General features: G+C 35.5%; 1 protein-coding gene across 4 annotated transcripts in view; it reads left to right on the plus strand.

The window, feature by feature from the left end:
- zgc:172282 (leucine-rich repeat and fibronectin type III domain-containing protein 1-like protein) overlaps positions 1–20,800 on the plus strand; it is a 473,431-nt gene that overhangs the window by 356,506 nt on the left and 96,125 nt on the right. The gene's annotated exons all lie outside the window — the stretch shown is intronic.

Genomic DNA, 20,800 nt, shown 5'->3' on the forward strand with positions numbered 1-20,800 from the left:
ACAGAGCGGTCAAGCGAACATGGTTCCCTACCGGCAGGTTTCGGTGAGAAAATGGTCGGCTCTTACCGTAGACATGAGTGGAGAGCTTGCGTCCTCCTTTGCAGCTGCGGACTCTCTTGCCTCCTCCCACTGGAGACACTGGCTGTCACCACACCCGTGGCCACACCCCTCCGACACTAGTAACACAATAAGCAGATAAGGGATTTTCCAGAATTAGCCTAGTAAATGTGTCTCATAACATCTGAATCACTCCCACTGCCCTGGTTTTTTTTTCTTCTACTCCTTCACTCTCACTTTCCTCATCCACAAATTTTTCATCCTTGCTCAAATTAATGGGGAAATTGTCGCTTTCTCGGTCCGAATCGCTCTAGCTGCTGGTGGCCATGATTGTAAACAATGTTCAGATGTGAGGAGCTCCACAACCCGTGACGTCACGTGCACATCGTCTGCTACTTCCGGTACAGGCAAGGCTTTTTTATTAGCGACCAAAAGGTGCAAACTTTTTCGTCGATGTTCTCTACTAAATCCTTTCAGCAAAAATATGGTAATATCGCGAAATGATCAAGTTTGACACATAGAATGGACCTGCTATCCCCGTTTAATTAAGAAAATTTCATTTCAGTAGGCCTTTAAGTATTTGCCTTGGTTTTTTTTTTAAATATTTGTTCATACTCCTTTTTTTATTATATTCTGCTAAGAGTGAACCCTCTTGCAGCCAGTTTGGAAGCGACAGGCAAACAAAATAAAAGACGCACGATCATGGCAATTGCATCCATCTTCCGGTTATTTGAGTATTAACTTTATGAGGCTGAAATTAAAGAGAGCGAAGGACTGACAACAAGAGGGTTCACTTTCTGCTTAAAGTGAACCCTCTCGCAGCCTGTTTGGAAGCGACAGGCATACAAAACAAAAAGACGCTTATCATGACAATTTAATTAATCTTCCGGTTATTTAAAGATTTGCCGGGGTTTGTTTTTATGTTTGTTCATACTCCTTTTGTATTATATTTTGCTAAGAGTGAACCCTCTCGCAGCCCGTTTGGAAGCTACAGGCGAACAAAACAAAAGACGCTTATCAATAGAATTTAATTCATCCTCCGGTTATTTAAGTATTTGCCTGGGTTTGTTTTTATGTTTGTTCATACTCCTTTTGTATTATATTTTGCTAAGAGTGAACCCTCTTGCAGCCTGTTTGATAGCCACAGGCGAACAAAATAAAAGACGCAAAATCATGACGATTGCATTCATCTTCCGGTTATTTGAGTATTAACTTTATGAGGCTCAACTTAAAGAGAGCGTATGACTGACAACAAGAGGGTTCACTTTCTGCTTAAAGTGAACCCTCTTTTGCAGCCGGTTTGGAAGCAACAGGCAAACAAAACAAAAGACGCTTATCTTGACAATTTAGTTAATTTTCAGGTTATTTAAGTATTTGCCTGGGTTTGTTTTTATATTTGTTCATACTCCTTTTGTATTATATTTTGCTAAGAGTGAACCCTCTCGCAGCCTGTTTGGAAATTACAGGCGAACAAAACAAAAGACGCTCATCAATAGAATTTAATTCATCCTCTGGTTATTTAAGTATTTGCCGGGGTTTGTTTTTATGTTTGTTCATACTCCTTTTTTATTATATTTTGCCAAGAGTGAACCCTCTCGCAGCCTGTTTGGAAGCCACAGGCAAACAAAACAAAGGACGCACAATCATGACAATTGCATTCATCTTCCGGTTATTTGAGTATTAACTTTATGAGGCTCAACTTCAAGAGAGCGAATGACTGACAACAAGAGGGTTCACTTTCTGCGTAAAGTGAACCCTTTTGCAGCCTGTTTGGAAGCAACAGGCATACAAAACAAAAGACGCTTATCATGACAATTTAGTTAATCTTCCGGTTATTTAAGTATTTTCCGGGGTTTGTTTTTATGTTTGTTCATACTCCTTTTGTATTATATTTTGCTAAGAGTGAACCCTCTTGCAGCCAGTTTGGAAGCCACAGGCGAACAACACAAAAGACGCACAATCATGACAATTGCATTCATCTTCCGGTTATTTGAGTATTAACTTTATGAGGCTCAACTTCAAGAGAGCGAAGGACTGACAACAAGAGGGTTCACTTTCTGCTTAAAGTGAACCCTCTTCCAGCCTGTTTAGAAGAGACAGGCATACAAAACAAAAGACTCTTATCTTGACAATTGAATTAATCTTACGGTTATTTAAAGATTTGCTTTTTATGTTTGTTCATACTCCTGTTTTTATTATATTTTGCCAAGAGTGAACCCTCTTGCTGTCAGGCTTGCCACTAACAGTTTGTTTGTGTTTTTGTTTTTCCTCTGTGTTTGCTTAGTATTTCCTGTCCTTAGCTCCTGTCAGCACTCGTATTTTGGTTCAGCTTCCTGTTTGTCTCCCTGTGTGCTGTTTTCCCTCAGCTGTGGCTGATTGGCATCCGGCCACACCTGATGTCAATCAGCCAGCTCCTATTTTACCTGCCTTGTTCCTCCAGTCGGTGCTGGATTATAGTCTTGTCGATGTCGCTCTTGTCGTTGCTACCTGTCGTGTCGTATCCTGTCAGCGTTGCGGTATCAATCAATGTCAATCAATGTTTATTTATATAGCCCCAAATCACAAATGTCTCAAAGGACTGCACAAATCATTACGACTACGACATCCTCGGAAGAACCCACAAAAGGGCAAGGAAAACTCACACCCAGTGGGCAGGGAGAATTCACATCCAGTGGGACGCCAGTGACAATCCTGACTATGAGAAACCTTGGAGAGGACCTCAGAAGTGGACAACCCCCCACCCCCCACCCCCCCCCACCCCCCTCTAGTTTGTAGGACTTCTGTTTCCCGCTCGATTCTTGCTTGCTTCCATGCTAAAGTTCCTTTTTGTTTTCTAGGTCCCATGCTAGCTCCCTTCGTTTGTTATCCGCCCATGTGCGCGCCTTTTGTTTGTACCTTTTGTCTGGTTTTGTCTTAATATTTTAATTAAATCATCTTGGGGTTCGTCGACAACATATTCTGACAGTTGCAGCCTGTTTGGAACAAAACAAAAGGCGCACGATCATGACAATCGCGTTCATCCGCCGGTTATTCGAGTATTTGCCGTTTTTTTTTTTTCATGTTTGTTAGCTAGCAACGTAGCTTAAAAATTATGGGCGGATTTGGATGAGACTTTCCGGAAATATACGGAACGGGACAAGGTGGTTCAATATGGTGGTTGATCCAAATCATTTCTACACCGTTACGTTACGTTACGTTGAAATGACTGACAAGAGGGTTCACTCCTTATTTTTTATTACATTCCGCTTAGAGTGAATCACCTCGCAGCATCTCGCTGATTACCTGGAATTGCTATTCTCTTTTCGACTCTGCCATGAGTGCAATGTCCCCTATTCGGACGCCGCGTGTCGGATGTTTGATTCCGATCGCCTGCTGCTGCGAGATACGAGTTGAAAATGTGTCATGGACGCGAGGAGGAAGCGAAAGCTCCGTAAGAAGTCGGCGGAGGAAACAGATCGGAACGTTCCAGATGTGACTCACTTGGCTCAGTTTGGCCGGTTAAAAAAAAAAAAAAAGGTTTGAACTTTTCAACTCGCCGTAAGGGGACCGCCAGTGGATGCCGGAGACAGGCGGACGGAACAAAGCTCCCGACAAACAGACTCCTCTGACGCCTTCTCAATAAAATATGCATTTGCTCTAAAAATACTCTCTTTTTGTTTCCCTTCATCAATCGTTGTCTCGCTGTCTATCAACGCCGCCCTACCAGCCCCGCCATCATTTTTATTTCATTACACGTCAGACGCTGATGCATCGCTTTCACTTCATCGGAGACACTCCGGGCCGTCCTGTCTGCCGTTTCAAACTGGCTGAGATTGACAGCCAAGGCAAACATTTACGCTAGCATCGCTTCCGATCTCTTCTCGGACCTGCATTGTTAGCGCGACTGAGTAAAAAAAAACAATTGTCATTAAATATAAAAGACACTATACTCTACAGGCCGTCTTTGGGATTACACATTGGAGATGAAAGCTGACGTAAGAGACAGGAAGTGCTTGCGGCGATATAACGCATTAACTGTAACCAAAGCGGCCGTTTAGAAATTCGTACAAGCAGGACGATCTAGAGCTCCGGAACACATTTATTCATTCATTAGAAAACACCAAAACCCAGTTCGAATCGATTGAGAAATGCGGGATATGCAGAAGTTTGTATAACGCCCATTTATTGTCAATGGGAAGAAATTCCTGGAAATTCCGGGACAACCAGAAACTTTGGGAAAGGGAAAACCTGTTTTGCCTTCGAGATCTCGGAAGAGTAGTGTGGATGGATGGTTGAAAGGTCCGAATCGGAAAAAAATGGAATTCATGGAATTTTTTGGGAACTTGGAAAATAGTAGTTTGGTTGTCCAGGGTAAAAGAGAGGTGTTGAAATTGTAACAGTTCGAATCGGTTGAGAAATGTGGGATATACAGAAGTTTGTATAACGCCCATTCATTGTCAATGGGAAGAAATTCCTGGAAATTCCGGGACAACCGGAAACTTTGGGAAAGGGAAAACCTGTTTTGCCTTCGAGATCTCGGAAGAGTAGTGTGGATGGATTGTTGAAAGGTCCGAATCAGAAAGAAAATGGAATTCCTGGAATTTTTTGGAACTTGAAAAATGGTAGTTTGGTTGTCCAGGGTGAGTAAGAGGTGTTGAAAGTGGAACAGTTCGAATCGGTTGAGAAATGTTGGATGTGGAGATGTTTGTATAACGCCCATTCATTGTCAATGGGAAGAATTTCCTGGAAATTCCGGGACAACCGGAAACTTTGGGTAAGGGAAAACCTTTTTTGCCTGCAAGATCTCGGAAGAGTAGTGTGGATGGATGGTTGAAAGATCCGTATCGGAAAACCGGAAATTCCTGGAATTTTTTGGGAACTTGGAAAACGGTAGTTTGGTTGTCCAGGGTGAGTAAGACGTGTTGAAAGTGGAACGGTTCGAATCGGTTGAGAAATGTTGGATGTGGAGATGTTTGTATAACACCCATTCATTGTCAATGGGAAGAATTTCCTGGAAATTCCGGGACAACCGGAAACTTTGGGAAAGGCAAAACCTGTTTTGCCTGCGAGATCTCGGAAGAGTAGTGTGGATGGATGGTTGAAAGGTCCGAATCGGAAAAAAATGGAATTCATGGAATTTTTTGGGAACTTGGAAAATGGTAGTTTGGTTGTCCAGGGTAAAAGAGAGGTGTTGAAAGTGTAACGGTTCGAATCGGTTGAGAAATGTGGGATAAGGAGAGGTTTGTTTAACGCCCATTCATTGTCAATGGGAAGAAATTCCTGGAAATTCCGGGACAACCGGAAACTTTGGGTAAGGGAAAACCTGTTTTGCCTTTGAGATCTCGGAAGAGTAGTGTGGATGGATGGTTGAAAAATCCGTATCGGAAAACCGGAAATTCCTGGAATTTTGTTTAACTTGGAAAATGGTAGTTTGGTTGTCCAGGATGAATGGAAGACATTGAAAGTGGAACGGTTTGAATCAGTTGAGAAATGTGGGATGAGGAGAGGTTTGTTTAACGCCCATTCATTGTCAATGGGAAGAAATTCCTGGAAATTCCGGGACAACCGGAAACTTTGGGTAAAGGAAAAACTTGTTTTGCCTTCGAGATCTCGGAAGAGTAGTGTGGATGGATGGTTGAAAGGTCCGTATCGGAAAACCGGAAATTCCTGGAATTTTGTTTAACTTGGAAATTGGTAGTTTGGTTGTCCAGGATGAATGGAAGACATTGAAAGTGGAACGGTTTGAATCAGTTGAGAAATGTGGGATAAGGAGAGGTTTGTTTAACGCCCATTCATTGTCAATGGGAAGAAATTCCTGGAAATTCCGGGACAACCGGAAACTTTGGGTAAGGGAAAACCTGTTTTGCATTCGAGATCTCGGAAGAGTAGTGTGGATGGATGGTTGAAAGGTACGGATCGGAAAAACTTGGAGTTCCTGGACTTTTTTTGGTACTTGGAAAATGGTAGTTTGGTTGTCCAGGGTAAAAGAGAGGTGTTGAAAGTGTAACGGTTCGAATCGGTTGAGAAATGTGGGATAAGGAGAGGTTTGTTTAACACCCAGTCATTGTCAATGGGAAGATATTCCTGGAAATTCCGGGACAACTGGAAACTTTGGGAAAGGGAAAACCTGTTTTGCCTGCAAGATCTCGGAAGAGTAGTGTGGATGGATGGTTGAAAGGTCCGAATCGGAAAAAAATGGAATTCATGGAATTTTTGGGGAACTTGGAAAATGGTAGTTTGGTTGTCCAGGGTAAAAGAGAGGTGTTGAAAGTGTAACGGTTCGAATCGGTTGAGAAATGTGGGATAAGGAGAGGTTTGTTTAACGCCCATTCATTGTCAATGGGAAGAAATTCCTGGAAATTCCGGGACAACTGGAAACTTTGGGAAAGGGAAAACCTGTTTTGCCTGCAAGATCTCGGAAGAGTAGTGTGGATGGATGGTTGAAAGGTCCGAATCGGAAAAAAATGGAATTCATGGAATTTTTGGGGAACTTGGAAAATGGTAGTTTGGTTGTCCAGGGTAAAAGAGAGGTGTTGAAAGTGTAACGGTTCGAATCGGTTGAGAAATGTGGGATAAGGAGAGGTTTGTTTAACGCCCATTCATTGTCAATGGGAAGAAATTCCTGGAAATTCCGGGACAACCGGAAACTTTGGGAAAGGAAAAACTTGCTTTGCCTTCGAGATCTCGGAAGAGTAGTGTGGATGGATGGTTGAAAGATCCGTATCGGAAACCCTGGAATTTCTGGAATTTTTTGGGAATGTGGAAAATGGTAGTTTGGTTGTCCAGGGTGAGTGGAAGACGTTGAAAGTGGAACAGTTCGAATCGGTTGAGAAATGTTGGATGTGGAGATGTTTGTATAATGCCCATTCATTGTCAATGGGAAGAATTTCCTGGAAACTTTGGGAAAGGGAAAACCTGTTTTGCCTTCGAGATCTCGGAAGAGTAGTGTGGATGGATGGTTGAAAGGTCCGTATCGGAAAAAAATGGAATTCATGGAATTTTTTGGGAACTTGGAAAATGGTAGTTTGGTTGTCCAGGGTGAGGAAGAGGTGTTGAAAGTGGAACAGTTCGAATCGGTTGAGAAATGTTGGATGTGGAGATGTTTGTATAACGCCCAGTCATTGTCAATGGGAAGAAATTCCTGGAAATTCCGGGACAACCGGAAAGTTTGGGAAAGGGAAAACCTGTTTTGCCTTCGAGATCTCGGAAGAGTAGTGTGGATGGATGGTTGAAAGATCCGTATCGGAAAACCGGAAATTCCTGGATTTTTTTTTTAGCTTGGAAAATGGTAGTTTGATTGTCCAGGGTGTGTGGAAGAGTTTGAAAGTGGAACGGTTTGAATCAGTTGAGAAATGTGGGATGAGGAGAGGTTTGTTTAACGCCCATTCATTGTCAATGGGAAGAAATTCCTGGAAATTCTGAGACAACCGGAAACTTTGGGAAAGGGAATACCTGTTTTGCCTTCGAGATCTCGGAAGAGTAGTGTGGATGGATGGTTGAAAGGTCCAAATCGGAAAAAAGAAAATTCTCGGAATTTTTTGAACTTGGAAAATAGTAGTTTGATTGTCCAGGGTGAATGGAAGACATTGAAAGTGGAACAGTCTGAATCAGTTGAAAAATGTGGGATGAGGAGAGGTTTGTTTAACGCCCATTCATTGTCAATGGGAAGAAATTCCTGGAAATTCCAGGACAACCGGAAACTTTGGGAAAGGGAATACCTGCTTTGCCTTCGAGATCTCGGAAGAGTAGTGTGGATGGATGGTTGAAAGATCCGTATCGGAAAACCGGAAATTCCTGGATTTTTTTTTTACCTTGGAAAATGGTAGTTTGGTTGTCCAAGGTGAATGGAAGACGTTGAAAGTGGAACGGTTTGAATCAGTTGAAAAATGTGGGATAAGGAGAGGTTTGTTTAACGCCCATTCATTGTCAATGGGAAGAAATTCCTGGAAATTCCGGGACAACCGGAAACTTTGGGAAAGGGAAAACCTGTTTTGCCTGCGAGATCTCGGAAGAGTAGTGTGGATGGATGGTTGAAAGGTCCGAATCGGAAAACCTGTAATTCTGGGAAATCCTGGAATTTTTTGAACTTGTTAAAAAGATGACATAAAACACTGGCATGCTAACATTAGCATGCTAATATAAGAAACTTTAGCATACTTCTATGATAGAAAAAAATCATGTTTTTTTTTATCATGGAAGTATGCTAAAGTTAAAAAAAATTATGTTTTTTTTATTAGATAAAACATACAAATTTAGCTAACAAAAAATAAGCATAAATGCTAGAATGCTAACATTACCATGATAACATAAAAAATGGTTAGCAAACTTCCAAGATGGTATGAAAAAAACATATGATTTTTAGGGATAAACATACATTATCAGTTAAAATGATAGCTTAAAATGCTGGCATGCTAATATAAGAGACTCTAGCACACTTCCAAGACTAAAAAATCATGATTTTTTGGGGTTTAACATACAAACTTAGCTAAAAAGCAAACATGAAATGCTAGAATGCTGACATTACCATGCTAATATAAAAAAATGGTAGCAAACTTCCAAGATGGTATAAAAAATATGATTTTTAGGGTTAACATACATTATCAGTTAAAAAGATGGAATAAAACATTAGCATGCTAACATTAGCATGCTAATATAAGAGACTTTAGCATACTTCGATGATAAAAAAATCATGTTTTTTTTAGGTAAAACATACAAACTTAGCTACAAAAAATAAGCATAAAATGCTAGAATGCTAACATTACCATGATAATATAAAAATTGTTAGCAAACTTCCAAGATGGTATGAAAAAACATATGATTTTTAGGGGTAAACATACATTATCAGTTAAAAGGATAGCTTAAAATGCTGGCATGCTAATATAAGAGACTTTAGCATACTTCCAAGACTAAAAAATCATGATTTTTGGGGGTTTAACATACAAACTTAGCTAAAAAGCAAGCATAAAATGCTAGAATGCTGACATTACCATGCTAGTATAATAAATGGTTAGCAAACTTCCAAGATGGTATAAAAAAATAAGATTTTTAGGGGTAAACATACATTATCAGTTAAAAAGATGGAATAAAACGCTGGCATGCTAACATTAGCATGCTAATATAAGAGACTTTAGCATACTTCGATGATAAAAAAATCATGTTTTTTTTAGGTAAAACATACAAACTTAGCTACAAAAAATAAGCATAAAATGCTAGAATTCTAACATTACCATGATAATATAAAAAATGGTTAGCAAACTTCCAAGATGGTATGAAAAAACATATGATTTATAGGGGTAAACATACATTATCAGTTAAAAGGATAGCTTAAAATGCTGGCATGCTAATATAAGAGACTTTAGCATACTTCCAAGACTAAAAAATCATGATTTTGGGGGGTTTAACATACAAACTTAGCTAAAAAGCAAGCATAAAATGCTAGAATGCTGACATTACCATGCTAGTATAATAAATGGTTAGCAAACTTCCAAGATGGTATATAAAAATAAGATTTTTAGGGGTTAACATACATCATCAGTTAAAAAGATAAAATAAAACGTTAGCATGCTAATATAAGAGACTTTAGCATGCTTCCAAGATGAACACATTTAGATTTTTTTGGGGTTAAACATACATCCTTAGCTAAAAAGCAAGCATTAAATGCTAGAATGCTGACATCACCATGCTAGTATAATAAATGGTTAGCAAACTTCCAAGATGGTATGAAAAAAACATATGATTTTTAGGGGTAAACATACATTATCAGTTAAAAGGATAGCTTAAAATGCTGGCATGCTAATATAAGAGACTTTAGCATACTTCCAAGACTAAAAAATCATGATTTTTGGGGGTTTAACATACAAACTTAGCTAAAAAGCAAGCATAAAATGCTAGATTGTTAACATTACTATGATAATATAAAAAAATGGTTAGCAAACTTCCAAGATGCTATTAAAGAAATATGATTTTTTTTGGGATACAAATACATCATCCGTTAAAATGATAGCATAAAACGTTAGCATGCTAATATAAGAGACTTTAGCATGCTTCCAAGATAAAAACATTTGAATTTTTGTTGGGTTAAACATACATCCTTAGCTAAAAAGCAAGCATAAAATGCTAGAATGCTGACATTACCATGCTATTATAATAAATGGTTAGCAAACTTCCAAGATGGTATGAAAGAAATATAATTTTTTTAGGGATACAAATACATCATCCGTTAAAATGATAGCATAAAACGTTAGCATGCTAATATAAGAGACTTTAGCATGCTTCCAAGATGAACACATTTGGATTTTTTTGGGGTTAAACATACATCCTTAGCTAAAAAGCAAGCATAAAATGCTAGAATGCTAACATTACTATGCTAATATAAAAAATGGTTAGCAAACTTCCAAGATGGTATAAAAAAATATGATTTTTAGGGGTTAACATACATCATCAGTTAAAAAGATAAAATAAAACGTTAGCATGCTCATATAAGAGACTTTAGCATGCTTCCAAGATGAACACATTTGGATTTTTTGGGGATTAAACATACATCCTTAGCTAAAAAGCAAGCATAAAATGCTAGAATGCTAACATTACCATGCCAGTATAATAAATGGTTAGCAAACTTCCAAGATGGTATAAAAAAATACGATTTTTAGGGGTTAACATACATCATCAGTTAAAAAGATAAAATAAAACGTTAGCATGCTAATATAAGAGACTTTAGCATGCTTCCAAGATGAACACATTTGGATTTTTTGGGGGTTAAACATACATCCTTAGCTAAAAAGCAAGCATAAAATGCTAGAATGTTAACATTACTATGCTAATATAAAATATGGTTAGCAAACTTCCAAGATGCTAAGAAAGAAATATGATTTTTTTTTGGGATACAAATACATCATCCGTTAAAATGATAGCATAAAACGTTAGCATGATAATATAAGACACTTTAGCATGCTTCCAAGATAAAAACATTTGGATTTTTTTGGGTTAAACATACATCCTTAGCTAAAAAGCAAGCATAAAATGCTAGAATGCTAACATTACCATGCTATTATAATAAATGGTTAGCAAACTTCCAAGATGGTATGAAAGAAATATGATTTTTTTAGGGATACAAATACATCATCCGTTAAAATGATAGCATAAAACATTAGCATGCTAATATAAGAGACTTTAGCATGCTTCCAAGATGAAAACATTAGGATTTTTTTGGGGTTAAACATACATCCTTAGCTAAAAGCAAGCATAAAATGCCTGAATGCTAACATTACTATGCTAATATAAAAAATGGTTAGCAAACTTCCAAGATGGTATAAAAAAATGTGATTTTTAGGGGTTAACATACATCATCAGTTAAAAAGATAAAATAAAACGTTAGCATGCTAATATAAGATACTTTAGCATGCTTCCAAGATAAAAACATTTGGATTTTTTTTGGGTTAAACATACATCCTTAGCTAAAAAGCAAGCATAAAATGCTACAATGCTAACATTACTATGCTAATATAAAAAATGGTTAGCAAACTTCCAAGATGGTATGAAAGAAATATGATTTTTTTAGGGATACAAATACATCATCCGTTAAAATGATAGCATAAAACGTTAGCATGCTAATATAAGAGACTTTAGCATGCTTCCAAGATAAAAACATTTGGATTTTTTTGGGTTAAACATACATCCTTAGCTAAAAAGCAAGCATAAAATGCTAGAATGTTAACATTACTATGCTAATATAAAATATGGTTAGCAAACTTCCAAGATGGTATGAAAGTAATATGATTTTTTAGGGATACAAATACATCATCCGTTAAAATGATAGCATAAAACGTTAGCATGCTAATATAAGAGACTTTAGCATGCTTCCAAGATAAAAACAGTTGGATTTTTTTGGGGGTTAAACATACATCCTTAGCTAAAAAGCAAGCATTAAATGCTAGAATGCTGACATCACCATGCTAGTATAATAAATGGTTAGCAAACTTCCAAGATGGTATAAAAAAATACGATTTTTAGGGGTTAACATACATCATCAGTTAAAAAGATAAAATAAAACGTTAGCATGCTAATATAAGAGACTTTAGCATGCTTCCAAGATAAAAACAGTTGGATTTTTTTGGGGGTTAAACATACATCCTTAGCTAAAAAGCAAGCATTAAATGCTAGAATGCTGACATCACCATGCTAGTATAATAAATGGTTAGCAAACTTCCAAGATGGTATAAAAAAATACGATTTTTAGGGGTTAACATACATCATCAGTTAAAAAGATAAAATAAAACGTTAGCATGCTAATATAAGAGACTTTAGCATGCTTCCAAGATGAACACATTTGGATTTTTTGGGGGTTAAACATACATCCTTAGCTAAAAAGCAAGCATAAAATGCCTGAATGCTAACATTACTATGCTAATATAAAAAATGGTTAGCAAACTTCCAAGATGGTATAAAAAAAATATGATTTTAAGGGGTTAACATACATCATCAGTTAAAAAGATAAAATAAAACGTTAGCATGCTCATATAAGAGACTTTAGCATGCTTCCAAGATGAACACATTTGGATTTTTTTGGGGTTAAACATACATCCTTAGCTAAAAAGCAAGCATAAAATGCTAGAATGCTAACATTACCATGCCAGTATAATAAATAGTTAGCAAACTTCCAAGATGGTATAAAAAAATAAGATTTTTAGGGGTTAACATACATCATCAGTTAAAAAGATAAAATAAAACGTTAGCATGCTAATATAAGAGACTTTAGCATGCTTCCAAGATGAACACATTTGGATTTTTTTGGGGTTAAACATACATCCTTAGCTAAAAAGCAAGCATAGAATGCTAGAATGTTAACATTACTATGCTAATATAAAAAATGGTTAGCAAACTTCCATGATGGTATGAAAGAAATATTATTTTTTTAGCGATACAAATACATCATCCGTTAAAATGATAGCATAAAACGTTAGCATGCTAATATAAGAGACTTTAGCATGCTTCCAAGATGAACACATTTGGATTTTTTTGGGGTTAAACATACATCCTTAGCTAAAAAGCAAGCATAAAATGCTAGAATGCTAACATTACTATGCTAATATAAAAAATAGTTAGCAAACTTCCAAGATGGTATGAAAGAAATGTTTTTTAGGGATACACATACATTGTCCGTTAAAATGATAGCATAAAACATTAGCATGCTAACATTAGCCTGCTAATATAGGAAATATTAGCATACTTCCAAGATAAAAAAAAAAACATGATTTTTTTTTTTTTTTTTTTGGTGTTAAACATACAAACTTAGGTAAAAAGCCATCATAAAATGCTAAAATGCTAACAATTCCCCCCGACATGATAGCCCAGTAATCTCTCAACAACATCCGGCGGGATTATCTCTTCCGGTTTGCTTCAGGAAAAAAGGAGGTGGGTTCACAGACCGGAGAACGGAGAGAGCAATTTGAGGCCTGGGCTTGAGTTATTTCCCCACAGACATGTGGTATGACGGCGGTGGTGAGACAGTCTTCAACCTTGATGAAGACTGGCAGCAGTGTCCGGCGGCACATCCATCCTTCTGTAATAATAACAACAGTCTACAGTAGACTGACAAGACTGCTCCTTTTTCACGTACTAAAACAGGGGTCAGCAACCTTTTTGAAACCGAGAGCTACTTCTTGGGTACTGATTAATGCGAAGGGCTACCAGTTTGATACGCACTTAAATACATTGCCAGAAATAGCCAATTTGTTAAATTTTCCTTTAATAAATAAATCTATATATATGAAAAAAATTGGTATTTCTGTCCATCATTCCGTAGTACATTTTTTTTCCTTTTACGGAATTTTTTTTGTAGAGAATAAATGATGAAAAAAACACTTAATTGAACGGTTTAAAAGAGGAGAAAACAAGAAAAAAATTAATTGAAAATTTTGAAACATAGTTTATCTTGAATTTCGACTCTTTAAAATTCAAAATTCAACCGAAAAAAATGAAGAGAAAAACTAGCTAATTCGAATCTTTTGGAAAAAATTAAAAAATAATAATTTATGGAACATCATTAGTAATTTTTCCGGATTAAGATTAATTTTAAAATTTTGAAGACATGTTTTAAATAGGTTGAAATCCAATCTGCACTTTGTTAGAATATAAAACAAATCGGACCAAGCTATATTTCTAACAAATTATTATTTATTCTAGATTTTCCAAATCAAATTTTTTTTAAAGAAATTTAAAAGACTTTGAAATAAGATTTTAATTTGATTTTACAGATTTTCTAGATTTGCCAGAATATTTTTTGGGAATTTTAATCACAAAACGTTAGAGAAATATTTCACAAATATTCTTTGTCGAAAAAACAGAAGCTCAAATGAAGAAATAAATTAAAATGTATTTATTATTGTTAACCATCCATCCATCCATCCATTTTCTACCGCTTATTCCCTTTTGGGGTGGCGGGGGGGCGCTGGTGCCTATCTCAGCTACAATCGGGCGTAAGGCGGGGTACACCCTGGACAAAAAAAAAAATACTTGAACATTGATTAAAATTGTCAGGAAAGAAGAGGAAGGAATTTAAAAGGTAAAAAGTTGTGTTTAAAAATCCTGAAATCATTTTTAAGGTTGTATTTTTTCTCTAAAATTGTCTTTCTGAAAGTCATAAGAAGCAAATAGAGTTTTAACTTGCACTTACATATGTAGGGACAGACTGTAGTTACTGACAGTGGTTTTCTGAAGCCTTCCTGAGCCCATGTGGTGATATCCTTTACACAATGATGTCGCTTTTTGATGCAATATCGCCTGAGGTATCCAAAGTCCGTAATTTTATCGCTCACGTGCAGTAATTTTTCCAGATTCTCTGAACCTTTTGATGTTATTACGGAGCGTAGATGGTGAATTCCGTATATTCGTTGCAATAGTTTGTTGATAAATGTTGTTCTTAAACAATTTGCTCACGCATTTGTTGACAAAGCGGTGACCCTCGCCACGTTCTTGTTTGTGAATGACTGAGCATTTCCTGTTCCCTAATTAGCCTGCACACCTGTGAGATGTTCCAAATAAGTGTTTGACGAGCACCCCTCAACTTTTTTCAGTCTTTTTTGCCACTTGTGCCAGCTTTTTCGATCCATGTTGCAGACATCAAATTCCAAATGAGCTAATATTTGCAAAAAACTTTATTTATCTTGTCTTTGCAGTCTATTTAATTGAATATAGCTTGCAAATCTTTGTTTTTATTTACCATTTGCACAACGTGCCAACTTCACTGGTTGTAGGTTTTGTCGAATGACCATATTTGGTAATGCTCTGCTGTTTCCTGGAGGCCGTCCTGTCCTGTACTTACTTTTTTGCCCTTAGCAGAGGACTTGTTTGGAAATTGCTGCCATAATCTAGCCAACATGGAGGAATAAACACAGCTATTTTTCACTTAACAGTTTGGCCTGACTGGAAGCGGGTGTGTGGTGTTGTGTTGTGTTGTGTTGTGTTGTGTTGTGTTGTGTTGTGTTGTGTTGCGTTGCGTTGTGTGTTGCATGACTTTCCTCAGGGATGTGACCTCATTTAGAGCGTCCCCGGGACTGCCATTAGAACACAAACTCTCGCCGCTGATTGCCAGATCCCCTTTTAACCCGCGGTGTCCAGTCAAGCTCAATTTGCATCCGCGATATTAAATGGTCGACTTGAAGACGACAAGTGGCCGCTGAGGTCGTGATTTTGAAGGGACATTGGAGTCAAATATTGTGTGTTTGTGACGTACTGACACCCATCAGACTGTATGATGCATATGTTCCTTTTTGACTGTACTTACATGTAGAATAGACTGTATTTATGTTACTCACTTGTGAATAATGCTGTATAATATACTGTATTTATGTTATATGTGAATAATACTGTGTAATAGACTGTATTTATATTATTCACATGTGAATAATGCTGCATAATACTGTATTTATGTTATTCACATGTGAATAAGGCTGTATAATAGACTGTATTTATATCATTCACATGTGAATAATGCTGTATATTAGACTGTATTTATGTTATTCACATGTGAATAATGATGTATAATAGACTGTATTTATGTTATTCACATGTGAATAATGCTGCATAATACTGTATTTATGTTATTCACATGTGAATAAGGCTGTATAATAGACTGTATTTATATCATTCACATGTGAATAATGCTGTATATTAGACTGTATTTATGTTATTCACATGTGAATAATGCTGTATAATAGACTGTATTTATAAAATTCACAGGTGAATAATGCTGTATATTAGACTGTATTTATGTTATTCACAAGTGAATAATGCTGTATAATAGACTGTATTTATATTATTCACATTTAAAAAATGCTGCACTAAAGACTATATTCATGTTATCCACATGTGAATAATAATGTGTAATAGACTGTATTTATGTTATTCACATGTGAATAATACTGTAAATAGACTGTATTCATATTATTCACATGTGAATAATGCTGTATAATTGACTGTATTTATATTATTCACATGTGAATAATGATGTATAATAGACTGTATTTATGTTATTCACATGTGAATAATGCTGTTTAATACTGTATTTATGTTATTCTTATGTGAATAATGCTGTATAATAGACTGTATTTATATTATCCACATGAGAAGAATGCTGTATAATACTGTATCTATATTGTTCACATGTGAATAATGCTGTATAATAGACTGTATTTATGTTATTCACATGTGAATAATGATGTATAATATACTGTATTTATGTTATATGTGAATAATACTGTATAATAGACTGTATTTATGTTATTCACATGTGAATAATGATGTATAATATACTGTATTTATGTTATTCACATGTGAATAATGCTGCATAATATACTGTATTTATGTTATATGTGAATAATACTGTATAATAGACTGTATTTATGTTATTCACATGTGAATAATGATGTATAATAGACTGTATTTATGTTATTCACATGTGAATAATGCTGCATAATACTGCATTTATGTTATTCACATGTGAATAATGCTGTATAATAGACTGTATTTATGTTATTCACATGTGAATGATGCTGTATAATAGACTGTATTTATGTTATTCACATGTGAATAATGCTGTATAATAGACTGTATTTATATAATTCACAGGTGAATAATGCTGTATATTAGACTGTATTTATGTTATTCACAAGTGAATAATGCTGCATAATAGACTGTATTTTTATTATTCACAAGTGAATAATGTTGTATAATAGACTGTATTTATATTATTCACATGTGAATAATGCTGTATAATAGACTGTATTTATGTTATTCACTTGTGAATAATGCTGTATAATAGACTGTATTTATGTTATATGTGAATAATACTGTATAATAGACTGTATTTATGTTATTCACATGTGAATAATGATGTATAATATACTGTATTTATGTTATATGTGAATAATACTGTATAATAGACTGTATTTATGTTATTCACATGTGAATAATGATGTATAATATACTGTATTTATGTTATTCACATGTGAATAATGCTGCATAATATACTGTATTTATGTTATATGTGAATAATACTGTATAATAGACTGTATTTATGTTATTCACATGTGAATAATGATGTATAATAGACTGTATTTATGTTATTCACATGTGAATAATGCTGCATAATACTGCATTTATGTTATTCACATGTGAATGATGCTGTATAATAGACTGTATTTATGTTATTCACATGTGAATAATGCTGTATAATAGACTGTATTTATATAATTCACAGGTGAATAATGCTGTATATTAGACTGTATTTATGTTATTCACAAGTGAATAATGCTGTATAATAGACTGTATTTACATTATTCACATGTGAATAATGCTGTATAATAGACTGTATTTATATTATTCACATTTAAAAAATGCTGCACTAAAGACTATATTCATGTTATCCACATGTGAATAATAATGTGTAATAGACTGTATTTATGTTATTCACATGTGAATAATACTGTAAATAGACTGTATTCATATTATTCACATGTGAATAATGCTGTATAATTGACTGTATTTATATTATTCACATGTGAATAATGATGTATAATAGACTGTATTTCTGTTATTCACATGTGAATAATGCGGTATAATAGACTGTATTTATATTATCCACATGAGAATAATGCTGTATAATACTGTATTTATATTGTTCACATGTGAATAATGCTGTATAATAGACTGTATTTATGTTATTCACATGTGAATAATGCTGTAAAATAGACTGTATTTATATTATTTACCTGTGAATAATGCTGTTTAATAAACGTTATTTGTTATTCACATATGAATTATGCTTTATAATAGACTGTATTTATATTATTCACATGTGAAGTAATGCTGCATAATAGACTGTATTTATATTATTCGCATGTGAATAATGCTGGATAATAACTGTATTTATAATATTCACATCTGAATAATGCTGTATAATAGTCTGTATTTATGTTATTCACAGGTGAATAATGCTGTATAATAGACTGTATTTACATTATTCACATGTGAATAATGCTGTATACTAGACTGTATTTATGTTATTCACATGTGAATAATGCTGCATAAAAGACTGTATTCATGTTATCCACATGTGAATAATAATGTTTAATAGACTGTATTTATGTTATTCATATGTGAAAAATAGTGTACAATAGACTGTATTTATGTGATTAACATGTAAATAATGCTGTATGATAGACTGTATTTGTTTATCACATGTGAATAATGCTGTATAATACAGTATTTGTTATTCATATGTGAATAATGCTGTATAAAAGACTGTATTTACGTTATTCACATGTGAATAATGCTGTATAATAGACTGTATATTATTCACATGTGAATAATGCTGTATACTAGACTGTATTTATGTTATTCACATGTGAATAATGCTGCATATTAGACTGTCTATGTTATTCATGTGTGAATAATACTGTATAATAGACTGTATTTGTTTATCACATGTGAATAATGCTGTATAATACAGTATTTGTTATTCATATGTGAATAATGCTGTATAAAAGACTGTATTCATGTTATCCACATGTGAATAATAATGTGTAATAGACTGTATTTATGTTATTCACATGTGAATAATACTGTAAATGGAGTATTTATATTATTATATGTGAATAATGCTGTATAATTGACTGTATTTATATTATTCACATGTGAATAATGCTGTATAATCGACTGTATTTATATTATTCACATGTGAATAATGATGTATAATAGACTGTATTTATGTTATTCACATGTGAATAATGCTGCATATTAGACTGGCTTTATGTTATTCATGTGTGAATAATACTGTATAATAGACTGTATTTATGTTATTCACATGTGAATAATGCTGTATAATAGACTGTATTTAAGTTATTCACATGTGAATAATGCTGTATAATAGACTGTATTTATATTATTCACATGTGAATAATGCTGCATAATAGACTGTATTTATATTATTCACATGTGAATAATGTCTTACAATAGACTGTATTTACATTATTCACATGTAAAAAAAAAATACCTAAGTGTTTATCGTCTATTGTGAGCGAAATGTGGTGCTGAATTTCCCCCACGGATCAACACAGTACTTTCTATTATTTTCTATAAAACATGGGCGGCACATTTATTTGTTGTTTTTGCTTCCACGTTTGCTGTTTGACTACATCTCCTTAACGAGGGACGGCATGTTGAGACGCAAATTTCTCTCCCGGTGGTGCGTTCAAGTACAATAATGACCTTGCATTACACGTCAAAGTAAAATGAATATGTACTTGGTGAATGTGTATCTTTCAGGCAGGATTCTTTTGAACACTGATTGTGTTTCTCAAAATGTTTTGGTGTCTTGGAGCACTCAAAATTCCTTACACTGGAAATAAGGGACCAAACCCAACTCCTGAAAAACAACCCCACTGATCCATCTATTAAACAGAACAAAAAGCAAGGAATCAAACAGAGACAGGATTCAATTTAGCTCATGAGGAGAGCGTGTGTAACTGTGTCACATCACGCTCTGTGGAAAAAGTTCCCACTCTTCCCCATCGCTGAAGCTGCTTCAAAGGGGAGGGGTCACATTATGCACTGGTTCATAAACAGTTCAAACAAAATGTGCTTGGAGCAGTGTCAGGTTTGCCCCTTCTATGTTAATCTGCCTTATCTTCTTGGAAACTTCGGGTCCTGATACAACCCCTCCCGTGGCTCTCCAGATCTAAAAAAAAACAGACACTTCTACGGCGAGGCACATTGCAGACACACAGTGGAGATCCACAAGCTCTCTGCCTTTGCATGATAAAACAAGAACAGCTTTGTAGGCGTCTGCACTGCTCTAGAGTCCAGTGGCGACGTGCTTCTACACCACCACAACCCACGCTTCGCATTGGAATCGGTTTTGTACGGCTTAGATGCAGCTGCTCGGCCATGGAAACCCAATTCCTTGCAGCTCTCTGCGTACTGTACGTGGGCTAATTGGAAGGTCACACGAAGTTTGGAAATGACTGTGCGGAAAGTCTTTGCACAATGCGCTTCAGCATCCGCCGACCCCTCTTTGTCTGTTTACCTGGCCTACCGCTCGGTGGCTGAGTTGCTGTTGTTCCCGAAACTCTTCACTTTTCTTATAATAAAGTTGACTTTGGAATATTTTGGAGCGAGGAAATTTCACAAATGGATTTGTTGCACAGGTGGCATCCTGAAATCACTGAGAGCGGCCCATTCTTTCTCAAATGTTTGTAGAAACAGTGCT

Source organism: Nerophis ophidion, linkage group LG13 (assembly GCF_033978795.1).
Source record: "Nerophis ophidion isolate RoL-2023_Sa linkage group LG13, RoL_Noph_v1.0, whole genome shotgun sequence".
NCBI classification, from domain to species: Eukaryota; Metazoa; Chordata; class Actinopteri; order Syngnathiformes; family Syngnathidae; genus Nerophis; species Nerophis ophidion.